Here is a 17,478-nt window from a genome sequence, read left to right on the forward strand (position 1 = left end):
GCAAATCATTTAACCTCTGCTCCCTCTCCTCCCCCTGATTCAGCAGAAACTAGTTTTCTGAGGGAGACAGAAGAAGGAGCTCATTTAGGGCTCACAAGAGGTTTCCAATAAGGATGGAGAAGGGTTGAGGGCACAGATATGGTAATGTGATATCCTCATGGCTTGCTGAGCATGTCCCAGCAAATGGTGGCTCATACAGTTTCACTTCTGGAATTCTTCTGGCACAGCCTGGCTAGATCTCATCTCCTACTCTAAAGGATGTCCAAATTCAACTGCAGTAGATAAGAGTGCACAGAGGCTGTGCACAATCAATCCGATGCAGTTCATGGAGGGTGAAAAGCAGAACTCAAGTATTTGTGCAGACTAAGTTCAGCTCTTCAGGCCCTCACTTCCTGGCCCAGTGGTAACACAGCCTGTAAATTGCTCCTTGCATAGTTTTCATTTTTAAGTTCTGCTTTAAAACAGAAAACCTACATCTGGTGGAAGAATAAGCCAAGTATAACAATGGTTCATGGGGTGTGGTGGTAAAGCATCAAAATGTCTCACTGTGGATGAGGAACCTAATGTAGGAGTCTTCCTCTAGATTCAGGACACTGACCACCTGCAACAGCTTCCTCTATCACAGGTCACCGACAGATGGGTCATGGGATGCCCAGATCAGTATTGGTGCCTTTTGCTCAGGGCCCAGCTCTGGCTTCCAGCATCTGACCCCATCTACAGCCCAGCCCTGTGGGAATATAGCAGCTAATGCCAAAGAGACTGTTCCCAGGAGCTTCTGCATCACAGTCACCAGCAGAAAGCGAGCTGACACCTCAAACAGAAAACAATTAGTCAGAAAGAGAAATCAGTTCAAATAGGCCTGGGGAAGTAGACTGCGAAAATAAAGCATGTCCTTCACTTAACGCAGTGGTGTTATTTCCTTGGTTTGGGAGGGTTTTTGCAGCACTGGAGGGGAGCAAAAAAGGTTGCCAACCTGACAAATGCATGTGTTGTGATTCTTGGAGTGTCCTCTGCAGGGCCAGGAGGTGGATTCAATGATCCTCGTGGGTTCCTTCCAACTGAGGATAGTCTATGATATGATCTCTATCTTCCCAAGTATTCTGTAGAGTGAGCAACATACCTTTGCATGGGCAAAGAAAACAGGGATCTATCCAGCACTTTGTGACAGCCTAATGTTACTGTCTCACTAGGATACGCCAGAGACGTGTCATTGTGCTGTCCTGCAGATCCTTTTTTTTCATCCTTTTCCACTTTCTGTTTGTGGGTCTGCTAAGAAGAGATTGCCACACATCTCTCTGACTTCAAGCATGGGAGATCAAAAATGAAGAGAAAATTGGATTTTATGGGACTTTGGCGAAAAAACTCTTCCAAGCGCTATGGCACTGATCTGTGTGAAGTGTGTAAAACAGCGCTAACAAGGAGAGGAAGAGGGTTTAACCTTTATTACAGAATCCATAAATCATCATCCAGAGGGTCAAAACTGAGTAGCAATTCTATGACTATAAAAGCCACACACTATGCTAGACTGAGAAAACAGCAACATTGGAAATAGTAGATTTTCAGAGCCCAAAAGAAATTCAGTGGCTTTGTAAAGGCATTAAAGTGTCCACAAAGCGTCTTTGGCAACTTTAGTGAGCTTTCTTTCACCCCTCAGGAAAAGAAAGGGGCAGATTTTTCCCATTGTGTCCCCCCATTCCTGCCAGCTCAGAGGAAGGCAGAGGCTTCTGCCTAGCTCCTCCTCATGAAGTAAAACTGAGAGTCCATGAGGACAGCATTTGGTCCCATCTTGCACGTGTCCAGGCCACCATTATCAGTGCAAATCAATTTCTCTCCTGATCTCTTAGTCACAGAGCCACACTATCATCTTGGGCATCCCTAGCTCTGCTACATTTAACGTTCATAATTTGATGCCATCAGTTGAAGTCCCCATAAAGAGTCTGACAACTTCAATGGAGGCTTTTAGCAAGGGATGACATGGTTCATACTGCAATTCTAGTTTGTTGCTTGGAACTTGTTAGAAAACACCAGATCAGCCTGTCCTGCAGCAGCAGTGGAGGGATCTGGCAGTTGCCCAGGTTTGGTTTTCCAAGTATGGTTTTGCTAGTGATAGATGAGAGGGGAGGCAAGACGAGGTGAGGCAAGGAACATTTCAGGAACAGTTTGACTGGATGACAAGAAGGACTTCGTGAACCCTCCGAGGCTTGTGAGGACAGTGCTGGAGGGGAAAAGGAAAGGAAGGAAGGACTGCCAGTGAGACAGGGAAGGCTAACAGGTATAAAAACCTACAGCATCCCACGCTGGGGCACAGGTCTGCTTTCATGGTTTTCTCTGTCTATGGCAGGCCACTCCCCTCCTCTCCTTTAGTTGATTGGTGCTATACTTTATTAGGGCTGTTCCCTGAGATGTGGATTAGGTAATACAATGGTTTATAAACCTTTCACTTCTGAGTCACTGCATGGAGTTCACAAAAGACACAATGGCCTTCAGCTATTTTTAGATGTATGTGCTGTAGAAACAGTCAAACTGGGTGAAAAAGAAGCAGACAGTGCTTCTGGAACACAAAAGTATTTAACCATTTATGATTTATGCCAAAATATAATGGCGTAAACTGGGACCATCCCATTTTAAGCCGCTGCATTTAGCAAGCCAGTTCCTTGACAGCAGATGACATCAAACCATGGCTCTCTCCCATGCAAGCTGTTTCGTCAGCCTGCCCACTGCAACACCAAAGGTTATCTCTGTTTCAAGCTCTGGCATGAACATTGTGTCAACCACCAGCTCCAACCCAGCTCATGCTCATGTACTTCCAGCAAGACATGCTGGCACTTTACCACATATTTCATAGTATGTTTTTATTAGTCCAGGATGTGCATACATTCTGGTTTGGTTTTTTTAAACTGCATGTTGTGCATGATTTTGGACCTGAAAGGGAAGGATTTCTTAGCTTTACAGGTTTGGATTTCATCCTCTCGTTTTAGGGTTGTATCTCTTAATAAAAACAAAATCCCGGAGTCCAATCTGTCAAATTAAAGCAAAGATTTACCAAAGGAAAATATGCTTACAAAGTAAATATAAATTAATTTAATTGGCTCCTATTATCACTTCTATTGGAGTCTGCAAGTATAATCTGGTGGTGAAGTAATTAATTGGGTGTGAAGTAGCTACTGTGCCAAAACTTACTTGCAGGGAGCAAAACTCCCAGACTTTTTGGCCTGTTACCTGCAGCATCTTGGCTTTGTTATTTTGTAGAGGGGAATTAATCTTGTGCCAAGCTCTGCAATCAAATGCTCAGATATATACCTCCTTTTGCGTTTTCATGATGGGGTGATTACAACTACATGCATTTTCCCACCTGGGTCAGGTCAAGATTGCTTTTGGAAGGGAAGTCAGCAGATAGGTTTAGCACTGCTGGGATTGCAGGCACTTATTTTTGTGGTTTTCTCTGCCTTAATATTGTCTTGGCTTTATTTGCTCTGGTTTTTTCCCCCTCCGTGCTCTGGCTATGTAATAAAGGAACTTTGTCTGGTTGTTTGTGGAGGGGATGGGGAGCAGTGGTGGGTGGAGGATGCAGTGTTGGTACAGCTCTCAGCAGCAGCAGCATTGAGAGAGCCACCACTCATGCTCTTTCATTTCATTTTGCCAGAACAGTCACTTACGCAAGCTGGGAAATAGCTCAGGCAGCCCATCTGGATTGAAATAACCCAGGCTCAACTACTGCAGAGATTTTGAAATCCTGACGTCCTGAGAGGATGCTCAGCTGCTGCAACTGAAGCAAACAGATGATGTTTCTTCCCACCTCTTCACTTTTGGCTTACTGGGTGTTTCTTCCCAAGCATCTCTCCAGCCTCCCATGGCACTTTCCAGCTACTGTCATCTGCCACTTAGGGCAAGTTGCTCCTTCCTTGATGGCAGCGTCCATAAGTGCAACTGGGCACCACTCTCCCATTTGTCACTTCATCTTGCAGCATCTCTAAACAAGAGGAGTCCCATTATATTCACAAGCCAAACTCTTCCCTGGACTGGATAAAGATGGAGCTGAGCTTGAGAATTCACCCCACACTTAAATATTTGCTTTTTCTCCACTGTGTCTATCTCAAGAAAGCAGGTGTGAGGCTGGAATGGTTCTTGGCAAGAAGTGCTACATGGCCATCATAGGGGTCAGGCTGTACTTAAGGTGATTTTAGCTTGGAGCTAAAATCAGCTCCAAGCGCATCTTCTGCCCTCTCCCCTGCATCTTGTGCTTACAGAGTGTCATGAGCAGCTTGTGGCCCTGTGGCTTTTGGGGACTGCTTCAAGAAACACAAGAAAAATTTAGAGCAACAATACAACAACAAAAATACAAGGACTTTGGGGTGATCGCTGCCCACCCAAATTCCTGATCAAGATTAGAAACAGACTTTGACAGGGACAAGCCTTTACATGCCAGGACACCAGCTCTGTTTCCTGGAGTCTGCAGTAAAATCAGCCAAGACAAAAGAAGTGCTGCTATTACTAGAGCTAACAAAAATGCAAATTTAAAAAAAAGGGGCTTTCTGAGCAAGAGCCCAACCTTAGCAGGAACAGCCTGATCACTGTTTTCCAATCTTTTTCCTCAAGGGAAAGCAGAGACTGACCTTTATCTTGTATAAAGTACCATCAGTGTTCTGGTTCTCATTAAAGATTTAATTTGTTTAAAATTGTTAAGGTTTTGGGTTGTGAAACTTATTTCTTTCCACCTCTTCTTTTCTCTCTCTATAAATATTTATGTGCATATTTAACCAAAAACTTATTCTTAAATCGGTATTTCAGCAAGAGCCAGCATCTTCTGTATGAGTCTGCAGGTTTTTTTCTCAATTCCCAGCCCTGCCAAGGCCTCTTCTGTGCATCCTTGAGACCCTCCACAATTTTCTTGTACCTACAGATTTGGGTGATGCAATCTCACATCACTGGTGGGACAGAGAATTAAAGTAATTATTGTTCACAAGCCACAATAATTCTCCTGAATGCTCAGAACCAAGGCAGGCCCGTGGGATCACAGAATCACAGATCATAGAATAAGCTGAGTTGGAAGGGAGCAAACAAGGACCATCAAGTCCAACTCCCAGTCCTGTATAGCACCATCCCAAAGAGTCACACCATGTACCCGAGAGCATTGTCCAAATGCAAATCCATGATCACAGGGCCCTGTCATATTTTACAGAAAAAGTCCCAAGTCACACAGGAGTCAGCAGGAACCAAGCTTACTCAGGATGATGTAGATGCACCCCAGTGCAAAGGCACCCCAGATACATGGGTCTGGTCCCCATCCAAACAGCCCAGACTTTACAGACTGATGGTGGGTATTTTCCAAGGGCAGAACCTCCCTCCAAAGCTCTGATGGACAACAAAGGAGAAAACCACACAGACAGTTCCAGGTAGCCTCACCATGAACTGCTGAGGCTAGGAATGATTGCAACTCATGGGCCAGCCCAAGCTGGAGAACCTCAAAATCATGTGGAAGTACAGAGTTATGATTTTCCTCAGACAAACACCACTAATTGCAGTCTGCTCTGATTGCTGGTGGGAGGCCATGCAACTTGCTGGCAAGCCTGGGAGGGGAGGTCCTGGATGGGGTGATGCAGTTTTTGGGGAGGGCAGATGGACTAACATGCCCTGAGGTGCAGGGCTGGAGCACAGCTCAGATGAACATCATTCCCTGCCAGTGCTGTCCCAGAGTAAGCAACCTCAGCATGCAAAGCTTTAGCCCTGAAAATTGTCTGAATGTGCCCAGTTTTACTCCTGTGGAGGCCAGCACTTCTGAGCAAACCAAAAAGCAGCTTAAACTGGAAGGAAAGGCAGGGTGTGAGACCAGCATCAATGGGAGCTCTGTCTGCAAAGAATGATTACTTGGTGGTGCAAATGCTCCAGGGCTGGGTCTGTGCAGTAAAGCAATCCTTGTGATCACTCCATGCCTGAGCTGAGTGACTCAGAGTAAAAATAATTAAATATGTTAATAATTATCAGGTCCCCCTTTGATTAAAACAAATAAAGCTTGTGATGTGTAAGCAAGGAGGAATGTGTAGGTTTGCAGGGCTCATCTCACAACCAGGAGCTGATAGCAAAAGCAGACATGGTGCCTGGGTCAGGCATCAGGGATGCTGGGGGCAGGTTGAGTGCACCCCAGACAGAGGTGTCAAGGGTGGTCAGGTCCCTGCTGTAGCAGTTGCCCCCATCCTTGATCCCAACGCACTGTCCCAAGGCCAGAGATGAAATGGGGGACTGGAGGCATCATATCTCCATATCTCAGCCTCCCCAAGTGGGAGACCTGCTAGGGTTTGGGTAACTGGTCCTGGAACCAGCATCACATGAATTGCTGAGGAAGGTGGGAAGTAATTTTGGAAGGTGAAGAAAATGTTAAATACAATTAACTGCACCTTGAAGCATGTTCTTTCAGGAGCTCTGGGCACCTGGTGAGTGGAGGAAGGCACCTCTGAAGGGAGATTCAGATCTCACACAGATTTAGTTGGACTTCTGCGGTGCCCAGAGGAATGCTAGATTCATGGCTTAGGTGGTGGCTTCAGTGCAATACTTGTCAAGTGAAGCATTGTCATGAAAGGACTTCTGTGGTCTAACCCTTGCCAAAAAGCTGGTGCTGCTTGAGATGAGATATGGTGACCACTGTACTGAGCTTGGAAGGCCACTGCAAAGCACTTCAGCAGAGATGGACATTCCCAGAAAAGTGGCCCCTCTGGGCCTTGCTCTACATGGGGCATGTGGAGCCAAAGGCAGCATCTGCACCCACTGGCTGTTACGGACAGCAGTGGTCTGTGTCATATTCTGGAGATCTGCACTTTTGGCCAAGAGAGGAGCTCCTCTCCTGTGCTGGAATGTGACCAGAACAGGCAGGCCACACAGCAGTCTAGAGGTGCCTTTTAGTGGCTGTTTTGATCGCTCAAGTGTACAGGCGATAAGAATCAGTGCCCAACAGTGCTGGAAGGGCATTTATAGACAAAGTAAAACATGCCTGTGAAGCAGGAGGGTGAGTTAAAATCATATCACACCTGAGATCTGTGATGCTCTAGGGAAGGAATACCACAACTTCCTGGCAGAGCATGTTTCCGTCATGGTGCTTGCGTGGCACCACACAGCACCTGTGCATGTAAAACTGCACAATGGCCATGCTGACTGCCAGGAGCAGGAGAGGATCCATCTGCCTCAGCTTCACCACAGCAAGGCAAACTCTAGGCTGAGTGAAGTTGCAGCCATTGCATGAGCAAATATGGCTTCCTAGGGTGGAAATGCTCTTGTATCCCAAATGCTTGTATCCCAAATCATTTTTAATCACAGGATGGAGCTCATGTGGAACACAGGATTCAAGTTGTCCTCTCTGCATGTGCAGTGTCTCAGTTCATGAGCAGATGCAGATTTTTCACTGGAATGCACCCCCTCTGGGGCAATCTGTGAGAACACAGCAAAGCATTCCAATCACTGGGAAGAGGAAGCAAGAAAAAAAACAGCTCCATTTCAAACCAAGGGGGAACCTGAGGGTATTCAATGCATTCCCCTTCCCTGGAAATCAGCTAGGGCCCTGGACCTACCACACCTTTGCAAGCCCAGAAGGAACCCAAAGACAGAGAGCAAAGAACACTACTCACAAACAGGAGACAGCTCTCCAACCTTTTCTTCCCACTAGTGGAGATGAGGCATGCAGAGGGAGGGTAGCCACCACCACCATCTGCCACGTGGTCTGTGTCTGTTAGTTTGCATCCTGCTGCCTCACTAATAAAACAAGTGATGTAGTGCTTTCCAGGGGAGAAACATAAAACACATTTGAAGGTAGTTTATTTTATTTTAGGTTCTATTTAAGAAAAAGAGAGGAAAGAGATCTCTGCAAGTGGTGCAGTTGCTGACATGAGCACAACATGCTTGATTGTGCTTTCTTCGTCCACAGTACCTCACTGACCCCCTTGAAGGCAAAACATTAGAGGGGTTAGGTGATGCAGCTAAACCATGTATAAAGCAGCAGCTCCTTAACATGTGGTTGTAGTTACACAGCTGGGGAGTGGGCACATATTTTGGGAAGATACCTAGCCAGTGTGTAGCCAGCTGTGATCTGACATCCAGGGTAACTGCGCCACCTCATGGTTCCCAAAGTTGGAGTCCAGAGGTGAGAGTTCATAGTGTGACTCATGTATTTACTGTAGTGAAATCACCTCCTTTAGTAAGGCCAGGTGAGGATTTGCTCCATGGCTTACTGCATTACTTTGACAACACTCCAAATAATCTCCAAAGGAACTATTACTCTTCTAAAACAAACTAAGAGCTGGAGATGACCTTGGGCACCGTTCTCTCCTGCCTGTTTTGGGACTGTTCCTTAGAGCACACACACATCCAGTTCCTGTGGCTCCTGCTGCCTCCCAGCAGTTGTGAGCTCGCAGCCCAGCAGATCCCATCCTGGAGAAGGGCTGTCCCAAATTATCAGGTTCTGTTTCCTGTTGGGGAAGATGAAACAGGAAAGCCTTATAAATATGATTGCCTCACAAAAGATTTTGGGAATATGAAAACTATAAGCGACATCGAAATGAAAGCCACCTTTGAATTACCAAGTCTTAGTTACTGAACAACTGGAAAACAATGGTATGGCCGACTGAAGGTAATCCCCTCTTGATGGAACAATACCCTCTGCTTGCAGGCAGGTCCAAGGGTCAGAGCAGACCCTACTAGCTCAGCAGAAGGGGTCCAAAGAGTAGTTTTTAGAAGTTAAGATGTAACACTCTATGGTAATATAAGAACTCTTATAGGCTGTATGTAAATGCTATAGGATTTGTATCTTGTATTAGATTGGTTAGTGACAATTAGAATATTCAGTACAGAAGATGATTTATTGTATTGTAACCAAGACTTCACCATTCCACTCTTACACACTCTTACTACTTCTTCTTCACTCTCATTCCTCTCGCTCTCTCTCTCGTTACTTACCCGCTTACTCTCTTGCTCTCTTGGGCCTGCTCAGAGCTGCCAGCTGCAGCTCTGAGCAGTGCCCCTATACCTACGCCCTTTGCAATAAACCGCATGTTCCAAGATCTGACTTCAGAGATCTCCCAACCATCCGTCACCGTCTCCGACCATCTACGCCCAGTCCAGACTGAACCCCAAAGCACCTACAGTTTCCTTTTCCTTTTATCCACTTGAAATAATCTCTCTGGTTTGGTACCCCAGGCAGCCCTTCTTTTAGCCTTCTATTCTCACCCTTCACACTTGAAGCTGATTGTTAGCTATGTATCTTACAAGCTGTCAGTTGGACATTCATGCCTGGAATTTCCCAGTTTTTCCTCTGTAAGAGATGTGGTGGGAGTAGTTTTCACCTACTTAAGTCCAGCACAAGGTAGTCACCTAGTGGTCTCCCACAGTAAAAGGGAGAGAAGGGTATCACCAGGGTTAAGCAAATCCACCCCAAGCCAGCTACCCAACAAAGTCCTGTGACCCTCTTCTGGGAATGCCTCACTTGTTCCTCCTGCTGTCTCCTCCTTAACCATGTTCAGCCACGCAGATTGCATTTCCATGGATGACTTCCCTTTGCCTCAGTTATCCAGCACCAGCCCTTGTCTGCAGTGAGATAACAATAATGATCACTGTTAATTTATGACAATGTCATGCACACTGTGTGTCTGCATATCACTGACCCTTGGCATGGGTAGTTCTTAGCATCATAAAACACATCTATAGTGCAAGCAGATGGAAATCTGATGTATCCTAAATCTAAATGCAGCAACTATTTTTCAAATTTCCCCTCCCTGTCCTCAACTCCAGTATTTGTTTATAAAGAAGGCTTTGGGAGAAGATGCAATTTGCAGCAATGGGCTCAGAGCCATTTTGATTATTGTTCTGCCTCATCTTCCTTATTCCCTTTGCCTGTTATAGAATCACAGAATCCCAGAATTGTTTGGTTTGGAAGGAACCTTAAAAGCTCATCCAGTTCCACCCCCTGCTATGGGCAGGGACACCTTCCACTAGACCAGGTTGTTACAAGCCACATCTAGCCTGGCCTTGAACACTTCCAGGGAAATGGCAGCCACAGCTTCTCTAGGAAACGTGTGCCTCACCACCCTCGCAGCAAGGAATTTCTTCCCAATATCCCACCTAACCCTGCCTCTGGCAGTGGGAAGCCATTCCCCCTTGCCCTGTCCCTCCAGGCCTTTGTCCAAAGTCCCTCTCCAGCTCTCTGGAGCCCCTTTAGGCACTGACAGGGGCTCTAAGGTCTGCCTGGAGCTTTCCCTTCTCCAGGTGAACACCCCCAGCTCTCCCAGCCTGTCTCCAGAGCAGAGGGGCTCCAGTTCTCAGAGCATCTTCATGGTCTCCTCTGGATTTGCTCTTGCAGCTCCCCATCTGTCTGATGTCGGGGGCCTTTCTTTTTGTCCTGGTACGTACCTGGCTTCAACAAGCACTGCTGTTCAGGGGGAGCTGAATGCTGGACTCTGATGCCATGTTAGAGCTAGCTGGGGGTCACAGCTGCTCTTAGAGAAACAAAATTCAGCTTTGGGAAAGACATTTTACTCACTTCATTTGGAAATGCTGTCCCAGGAATCACCAGGTAAGTTCTTTATATCACGTCAATTTATCAAAAGATTGGGTTACTTGCAGTTTGGAAATCTCATCTCTGCTTTGACCCAAATACAATACAGAAAATGTGAACGGAACACTTACAAAGCATAAATGTAGCTGTCTGTCTGTACAAACTCTTCACAAGGCAAAGGAGGAACTGGTTGGCAAAACAACAGAAATACCACCAAAGGAACCTATTTCAGGATATTTGAGAAGCCATTTGTAAACTTTACTCAAAATCTTTTCTGCATCCTTGCCTTCACCATCCACCATGGATACAATCTCCCACTTTGAATTCAGTGGTTCCTACTGGAATGAAGAACTAGGGACAGTTGTAAAGCAGAGAGAAGTGACTGATTGGTCACCTGCTGCCAAACTCCTTGACTGCATGCTTTGAGCAAAGTCATGAGATGCAAGGTGTCCTTGGAAATCTGGGAGCATCAGCCCCAAGTAAAAGTGATCCAATAAATACTGTTCTGCTTTTTCTTCACTCTTCCCCTGCCTGTTTTAGGATTAAGTTCCTAAATACACTTAATATGCACAAAGTGAGAGAACTGAAAAAAACGCATAAAAACTGTGACCTCTGCAGCTCATCTTATCAGAACATCTTCTAAGGCAGGCATTTAAGCATCACAGTTGTCCAGCAAAAATGGGCATTGCCAAGGTCTGTCCCCTCACCTGATGGCCAGATGAGATGCAAGGTTCTATACCTTTATCATTAGTCTCTTTTTCTTCACAGAACAGGTTGGTCACATCCATTCTCATCACCAGGAAGGCTGTTTGGCCTGTGCAACTACAGGACTGTTTGGGACTGTCCAAAACTGTTCCAGGGACCTTGCATAAAGTTTAACTGTACAGCCAGCTGCAACCTGCACTGGTTATTAGTATGGATGTAGTCAGGGAGTTTTATTTACTTGAAAGAGCAATGGTGCCACAGCCTCATCAGTGAACGCTAGTCCAATCTTACCACAGGAGTGAGGGTCAAGGGGTCAGACTGAGCTCAAGATGTTGCCTAGAAGCAAAGAGAGGCAAAGAGTGAAATGAAAACCTAATTGGTTATATTATTTATGAGGAGGAGAAGGAAGATATTAAAAAAGAAGAAACACCTCAGTCCCATATCTTCTTCCCTTTACATTGTGCTTATGGCCTTCTCTGTCAGTAAACCAAGCATTCAAACATCCTGCACAATGCCTATCAGCATCTGTCTGGAATAAGAATGAGCTGACAGGGACTAGAAAAAGTGTGTCACATCCCCATTTGAGTTCCAGCTCTTTGCTCTAATTTAACGAAGCAATGAGCCAATTTGGTGTCTTCATGCCTGTGGCTGTAACATCCTGTCTCAATCTATGATCAAAGGAGTCCAGGCACCACAGGTTTTGGAGCATGTTGTAAGAACCACTAAATGAAAGTCAATGAGCTAGATGACGAATTAGATCAAACTAGGTAATTAAGCTAGACTCAACCAGACTTCAAATAAAGGAAAAATCCCCATGTAACTCCTCTTAAGTGCTAAGGGCATTATCAGTTCTCTGGGAAAAAGCTCAGATAAAGCCATTTAATTCTGTGGATAAAATCAGAGGTTTAAGGGCAGGGGTTTTTTATGGTGTTTGACTGTTTGATGCCTGGAAATGTCTCAATGCTGGAGCATGATTTGCACATAAAACCTTACTAGTTTTCTTCCTTGGTGTGCCATAGGAGCTCTTGCAGTGCAGTGTCATCTCTGTCCCCCAGGACTTGTCAAGCATTTAAATGTCACAAGCTCTTTGGGTCACTATTGCTATTCTCTACTTTAAGATGGTGAAACTGAGGAGTGGAGATGTTCAGTGCATTACCTTACCCACAGAGTGGGAAAGTATTCCTTTGCAATTCAGAACAGTACTCAGTCCTATGCCAAGTTTTGCTTCTGACCTGAATCACAATAAAGAAAATGAAGAGAATAAATGTGGAAAGCAGAAAAGGGATTTGCACTCAAATACACATCAGTTTTAGGCACAGGTTTTCCCTTAGTGGGAGCAGGTAAAGAGAGGAGACACCCACACATCCTCCCATTCTCAGGTCTGTTATTTGAGATGCCATATCAGCCTTGGGGATCAGCCCAAGCTCTTGATCCCACCTTCTTGTCTGGCAGCTACTGGTATTACCCTCAGCTGAGTGTGCTGTCATGTTTGTTCAGAAAATATGTTGATCATTTTTGTCAGTCCTAGAATTTATATCATACAGTTGTTTGTCAAAGCCCCACCTATCCTGTACAGCGCTTCCTTTCTGATAATTGCTACTGAGATATGGAGCTAAATAATGGAAAGGGGAGAAAACTCTCTAATTCTTACCATTATCTTGAGAGAAGCCTGTTAAAACATGAACTCTTGATATTTTCTTCCAAGCTCCTCCCCTGCAGTAGGTTTCTGAGCATCCCTGGAATTTCCTTGCATTTGGACAGTGTCCTGAACTGTTGTGGGAAACAGTGAGATTGGGATGGTGCCATTTGGTGTTGAAAGATTCTCAGTTTTGTCAAGAATTAATGGAAACACAGAGTGGTGAGCTGCTCTTAGTCTACAGCACTTGTGCATATGAAATACAAGGAGAACAAACCCCCTGGAAAGGAGCAAAGAGACAACCAGGGAGATGGGATGTGGAAGAGAATCAAAATGTCAAAGTAGAAAACAACTGCTCTGAAATAGGACCAGTGACGGATGACAGCAAGACTCTTATTCCCAATGTGACACTTGAAAAAAGGATGCAAATGAGAAAGTTCTCCATGACTCCTTGTGTTAAGAAGTATCATTAATCAAAAACAATCCCCTAGGAATTAAAGTTACAAGCAGGTTTTGTCACAGCTTGATTTCCACCTTGGTCTCTGCTGTTCACCAGGGAAAGCAGCTCATCCTGTACTCTGTGAGGTCAGCAGGACATCTAGTGGCAGAATAGCATTGAAATACACAGGGGAATATACTGGACTGAAGCTTTGCTTCATTCTTTGGACAGCTCGATTATCACCTTCTTTCTACCACACATAAAAAGGACTGGTTGGGAGCTCAACGTTGTATTTTTAACTGACCTGTTGAAAAATATATATTGAAATTATGCTATCCTGTATCTTCCAAACTCCATCTTTATGGAGGTAAAACACCACTATAACTACTGTGCTTCCTGCCTGTCCTCAGCCTCCCAAGACGCTGTTCACCCTGACTGTCTCCTTCTTTTTGAGGAGTTGGACATATCATGATTGTGTCTGGTTCTGCTTATGTTTTTTGCCCATGTGCAAAGGGTTCTATATGTGATTGCTGCTGGGCTGATTGATGTGATCCTGTTATACAGCTCATAAGAATTTTTTTCCCATCTGTTCTTTCCAAATATATTTAAGAGATTTTTGTATTTTGGCTTTGATGGCAATGGATTTTTTTTAAAGACTCACATTACCTATTATGTTGAACATCTTTGTGCAGCTGTTCCATTTAGTCCAAGTTTGTTCTTCACTGGACACAAACCCATCACTATTCAGCTTTGGCAGCTGCTTAAAAAACAAAACAAAACAAAACAAAACAAAACAAAACAAAACCCCAACCTTTGCAATGGCAAAATTAAATTTCTTAGTGGAGCAAGAAATACTGCTATTTTACCTGAGGTGAATCATAGAATCATAGAAAGGTTTGGAAGGGACCTTAAAGATCATCTGTTCTACCCTCCAACCTTTCACTAGACCAGGTTGCTCCAAGCCCTGTCCATCCTGGCCAGGCACACTTCCAGGGATGAGGCAGCCACAGCTTCTCTGGGCAGCCTGTGCCAGGGCCTTAACACCCTCATAGCCAAGAATTTCTTCCTAATCTCAATCTACTCTCCTTCAGTTTAAAGTTATTCCCTCTTGTCCTATCCGGTTTATAATCTGGTTTACTTTAGTTAAAATCTGTAGTCCTTACTCTACAGTCACAGACAATGGTAAATCCATAATGGTTGATCCATTGAATACTGCACATTAAAGATGAAAGATGTGAACACTGTCTAGGACTAGGTAGTCTAAGTCTAGGTAGGAGTTCTCACTTTTATAATGACTTTGCAGGGTTCGTGTACATCTCACAAAAGACCTTTGGCCAATAATGGGTGATTGTTGCTGCAATAGCAGGACAGTTGCTCAAGCAAGAGAGGGCTGTGGCCCAAATTTTAATGGGTATTTAGCAGTGTTCAGTACTGCAATGCCTAAAGTAAGCAATCAAGAGCTAAAGTAAGTGGCATAGCACCCACTTAGCAAATCTCTACTCATCACCTGATCTGTGATGTCCATGGTTCTACCCCAACTCATTTGCAACATTAACTATTTTAGCTTACTGAAAGCCCATAAACTGCAGGCTCAGTTTGGAAAATTAAGCTTTGAAGTCAATTAGGCATTGAAAAGTGAAACACTGAAACATGTAGTCACCTGCTGGTTGGGCTAAAGAGACAGCTAGGGATCTTTAAAACATTTGGAGCCAGATATTTGATGTGATTCCATGTCAGCTATGAAACATTAAAAAGGTTAGAGGAATCAATAGAAAAAAATGGAAATATGAGGGGTTTTTTTAAATTACCCTTTCAACTTTGGTAGTGACTTTTTGGTAGTGATTTTTTTTTTTGGTCATGTTTTTTGGGGGAGTAATTTTAAGTTGCAAAGAGAAACACCACTTTTACCAGTAGTGTCCACATCAAATTCATTAAGCAAACCAATGAAGACCGCTTGTAAATTGTCTGCAACCTTTCAGCTGTGCACATAGATGTTCTGATGAATACCTTAGTCCTCTCACTATCATTCCTCCTCCTCTCCTTTTGACTTGTCACATGCAGTAGAGAAAGTCTCCTCCACCTCCAACCACAACTGCAGACAAGGAGACACAGAAAGTCTGACAAACACTGGCTGCACTAGCAAAAGAGAACTACCTCTCACAGGGAAAAGGGGGTATCACTCAGAAGAATCTGGGGAGAATATTCACCTTGGAAGAGGCTGCTGTTGCCCCCTGTCCTGATCTCCTGTGCAACACAGACTACAAGATCCCTGCAGAGAGCAGCAAACAACACCCACTCTCCCTGGGCTTGCACCTAGAGGCAGGACACTGCTGAAAAGAGCTATGGCCACCCTCCCTCCACTAATGCCTCTGCACCCAGCTTGAGCACCATGCTACAGAAAAATATCTAATTTAACTCTGAAGCCTTCAGGTGATAAAGAATCCATCCTACTTTCTAATGACCTGCTCTAGTGCTAATTACTCACCCTGTTGACAACAACCTTCTTCCATCCTGAACATTCCTGCCTTTCCTGTTAAATCCTTGTCTCCAAGATTGTTAAGTCCTTCTGTCGGAGACTGAAATGTTATCATTTATGGCTTAAACATTTTTATGAAGGACTTTTGCCTATTATAGAAAAACTGTATAACAAAAGCTGCATGGAGGACTACCACACCCTGAGTGGGCCTCCTGACTGAGGCCCTGGACTGCAAGTTGACGGTGATAAAATAAAATTACTCAGGTCTGGGCTGGGGGAGAAGAATACATTCACAGGAGGATCAAGCCTAGCACTTTGGGGTGGAGAGCACAGCCCCAGGCTTATCTGCTGCCAGGCTCACACAGATCCCTACACCAAAGCAGGGAGGAGGAGAGGTTTTGGGGGCATGGTGAAAAAAGCCGCTGGTCCGAGGCAGTGAACACCCATCCTCTGCTGAGGCAGTGAATACCCATCCTCTGCTGCACAGACCAGCTCAGCTGTGGGGGCCCCCACTCTGGGAAGGCTGCATCTACAGGGCAGCAGATGGGGTGTCATGGCCCATCGAAGCCCCATCCCCCCCAAAGGGGTCACCAAACCCTGCACCAGAGCACTGTGCATAATGCAAAATAGAGCAACAGATCCAGACTCTTGCAAGGGACAGTGTCAAACCTAGCCCCCTCAGGAGAGGCACCTGGGCGTTCTCACCTGCCCAAACATATATTAATCCTTTGGATTCTATACTCTTCAGCGCGAGGGACCCTCACCACCAAGAAGACCAGATGGAGGGCAGCGACAATGCTGGCAATTATACAAAGTTTAAAATTTTTTATGTAACTTTAGTCAGTTTTATTCCCCTTTGCCCTGGGGGAAGGGAATTGAAGTTTCTTTTCAGGGCATTGTTCCACCAGGTGAAGTCTGATGAACTTAACATCTCAACAGACTGGGAGTAGCACAGAAGATACACAAAAGATAACGACCATCAATGACCATTAACGACCATCAACTCCAAACATCACCCCTGGCATGGTTGGAGACACCTGGTCTGAGAAAAGAGAGAGCACCAAGAATGAGAACCTAATTAGCATCGGAGGTGAAGAAATCCGTATCCAACAGGAAACCAAATACTAAGAACTGTGCAACTTGGGACAAATGAACATTGAACCAATGAATTTCTATGGATTTTGACTGTGTAAAATACGTGAGAAATCTAGTAAAATCCATATGTGATGGAACAATTTTCTCTGCACACCCAGGCTATGTGTGGATGAAATGGTTTCTGTTGCACATCCTGGCCAGAACAAGATCCTGGCCAGAATAAAGTAAGGCTTTTATTCTCTAACACTAAAAATGTTGTTGGAGAGTTTTTTCGTTTTCCTGTGGTTTCGGTGACAACGAGACATCATTGGGACCTTCGGAAGGGTGATTTGTTTCTACCTAATCCCTGTCACTCTCCCTGTCCCTCACCCACCCACCTTTCTTTCTTTTCTTTCTTTCTTTCTTTCTTTCTTTCTTTCTTTCTTTCTTTTTCTCTTTCTTTCTTTCTCTTTCTCTTTCTTTCTTTCTTTCTTTCTCTCTCTCTTTCTCTCTCTCTCTCTCTCTTTCTCTCTTTCTCTTTCTTTCTTTCTCTTTGCCTCTTTTACTATTAAATAAAATACATCAAATTTTTTTGCATCAACATTTAACCTCATTTG

Source organism: Corvus hawaiiensis, chromosome 2 (genome assembly GCF_020740725.1).
Source record: "Corvus hawaiiensis isolate bCorHaw1 chromosome 2, bCorHaw1.pri.cur, whole genome shotgun sequence".
NCBI classification, from domain to species: Eukaryota; Metazoa; Chordata; class Aves; order Passeriformes; family Corvidae; genus Corvus; species Corvus hawaiiensis.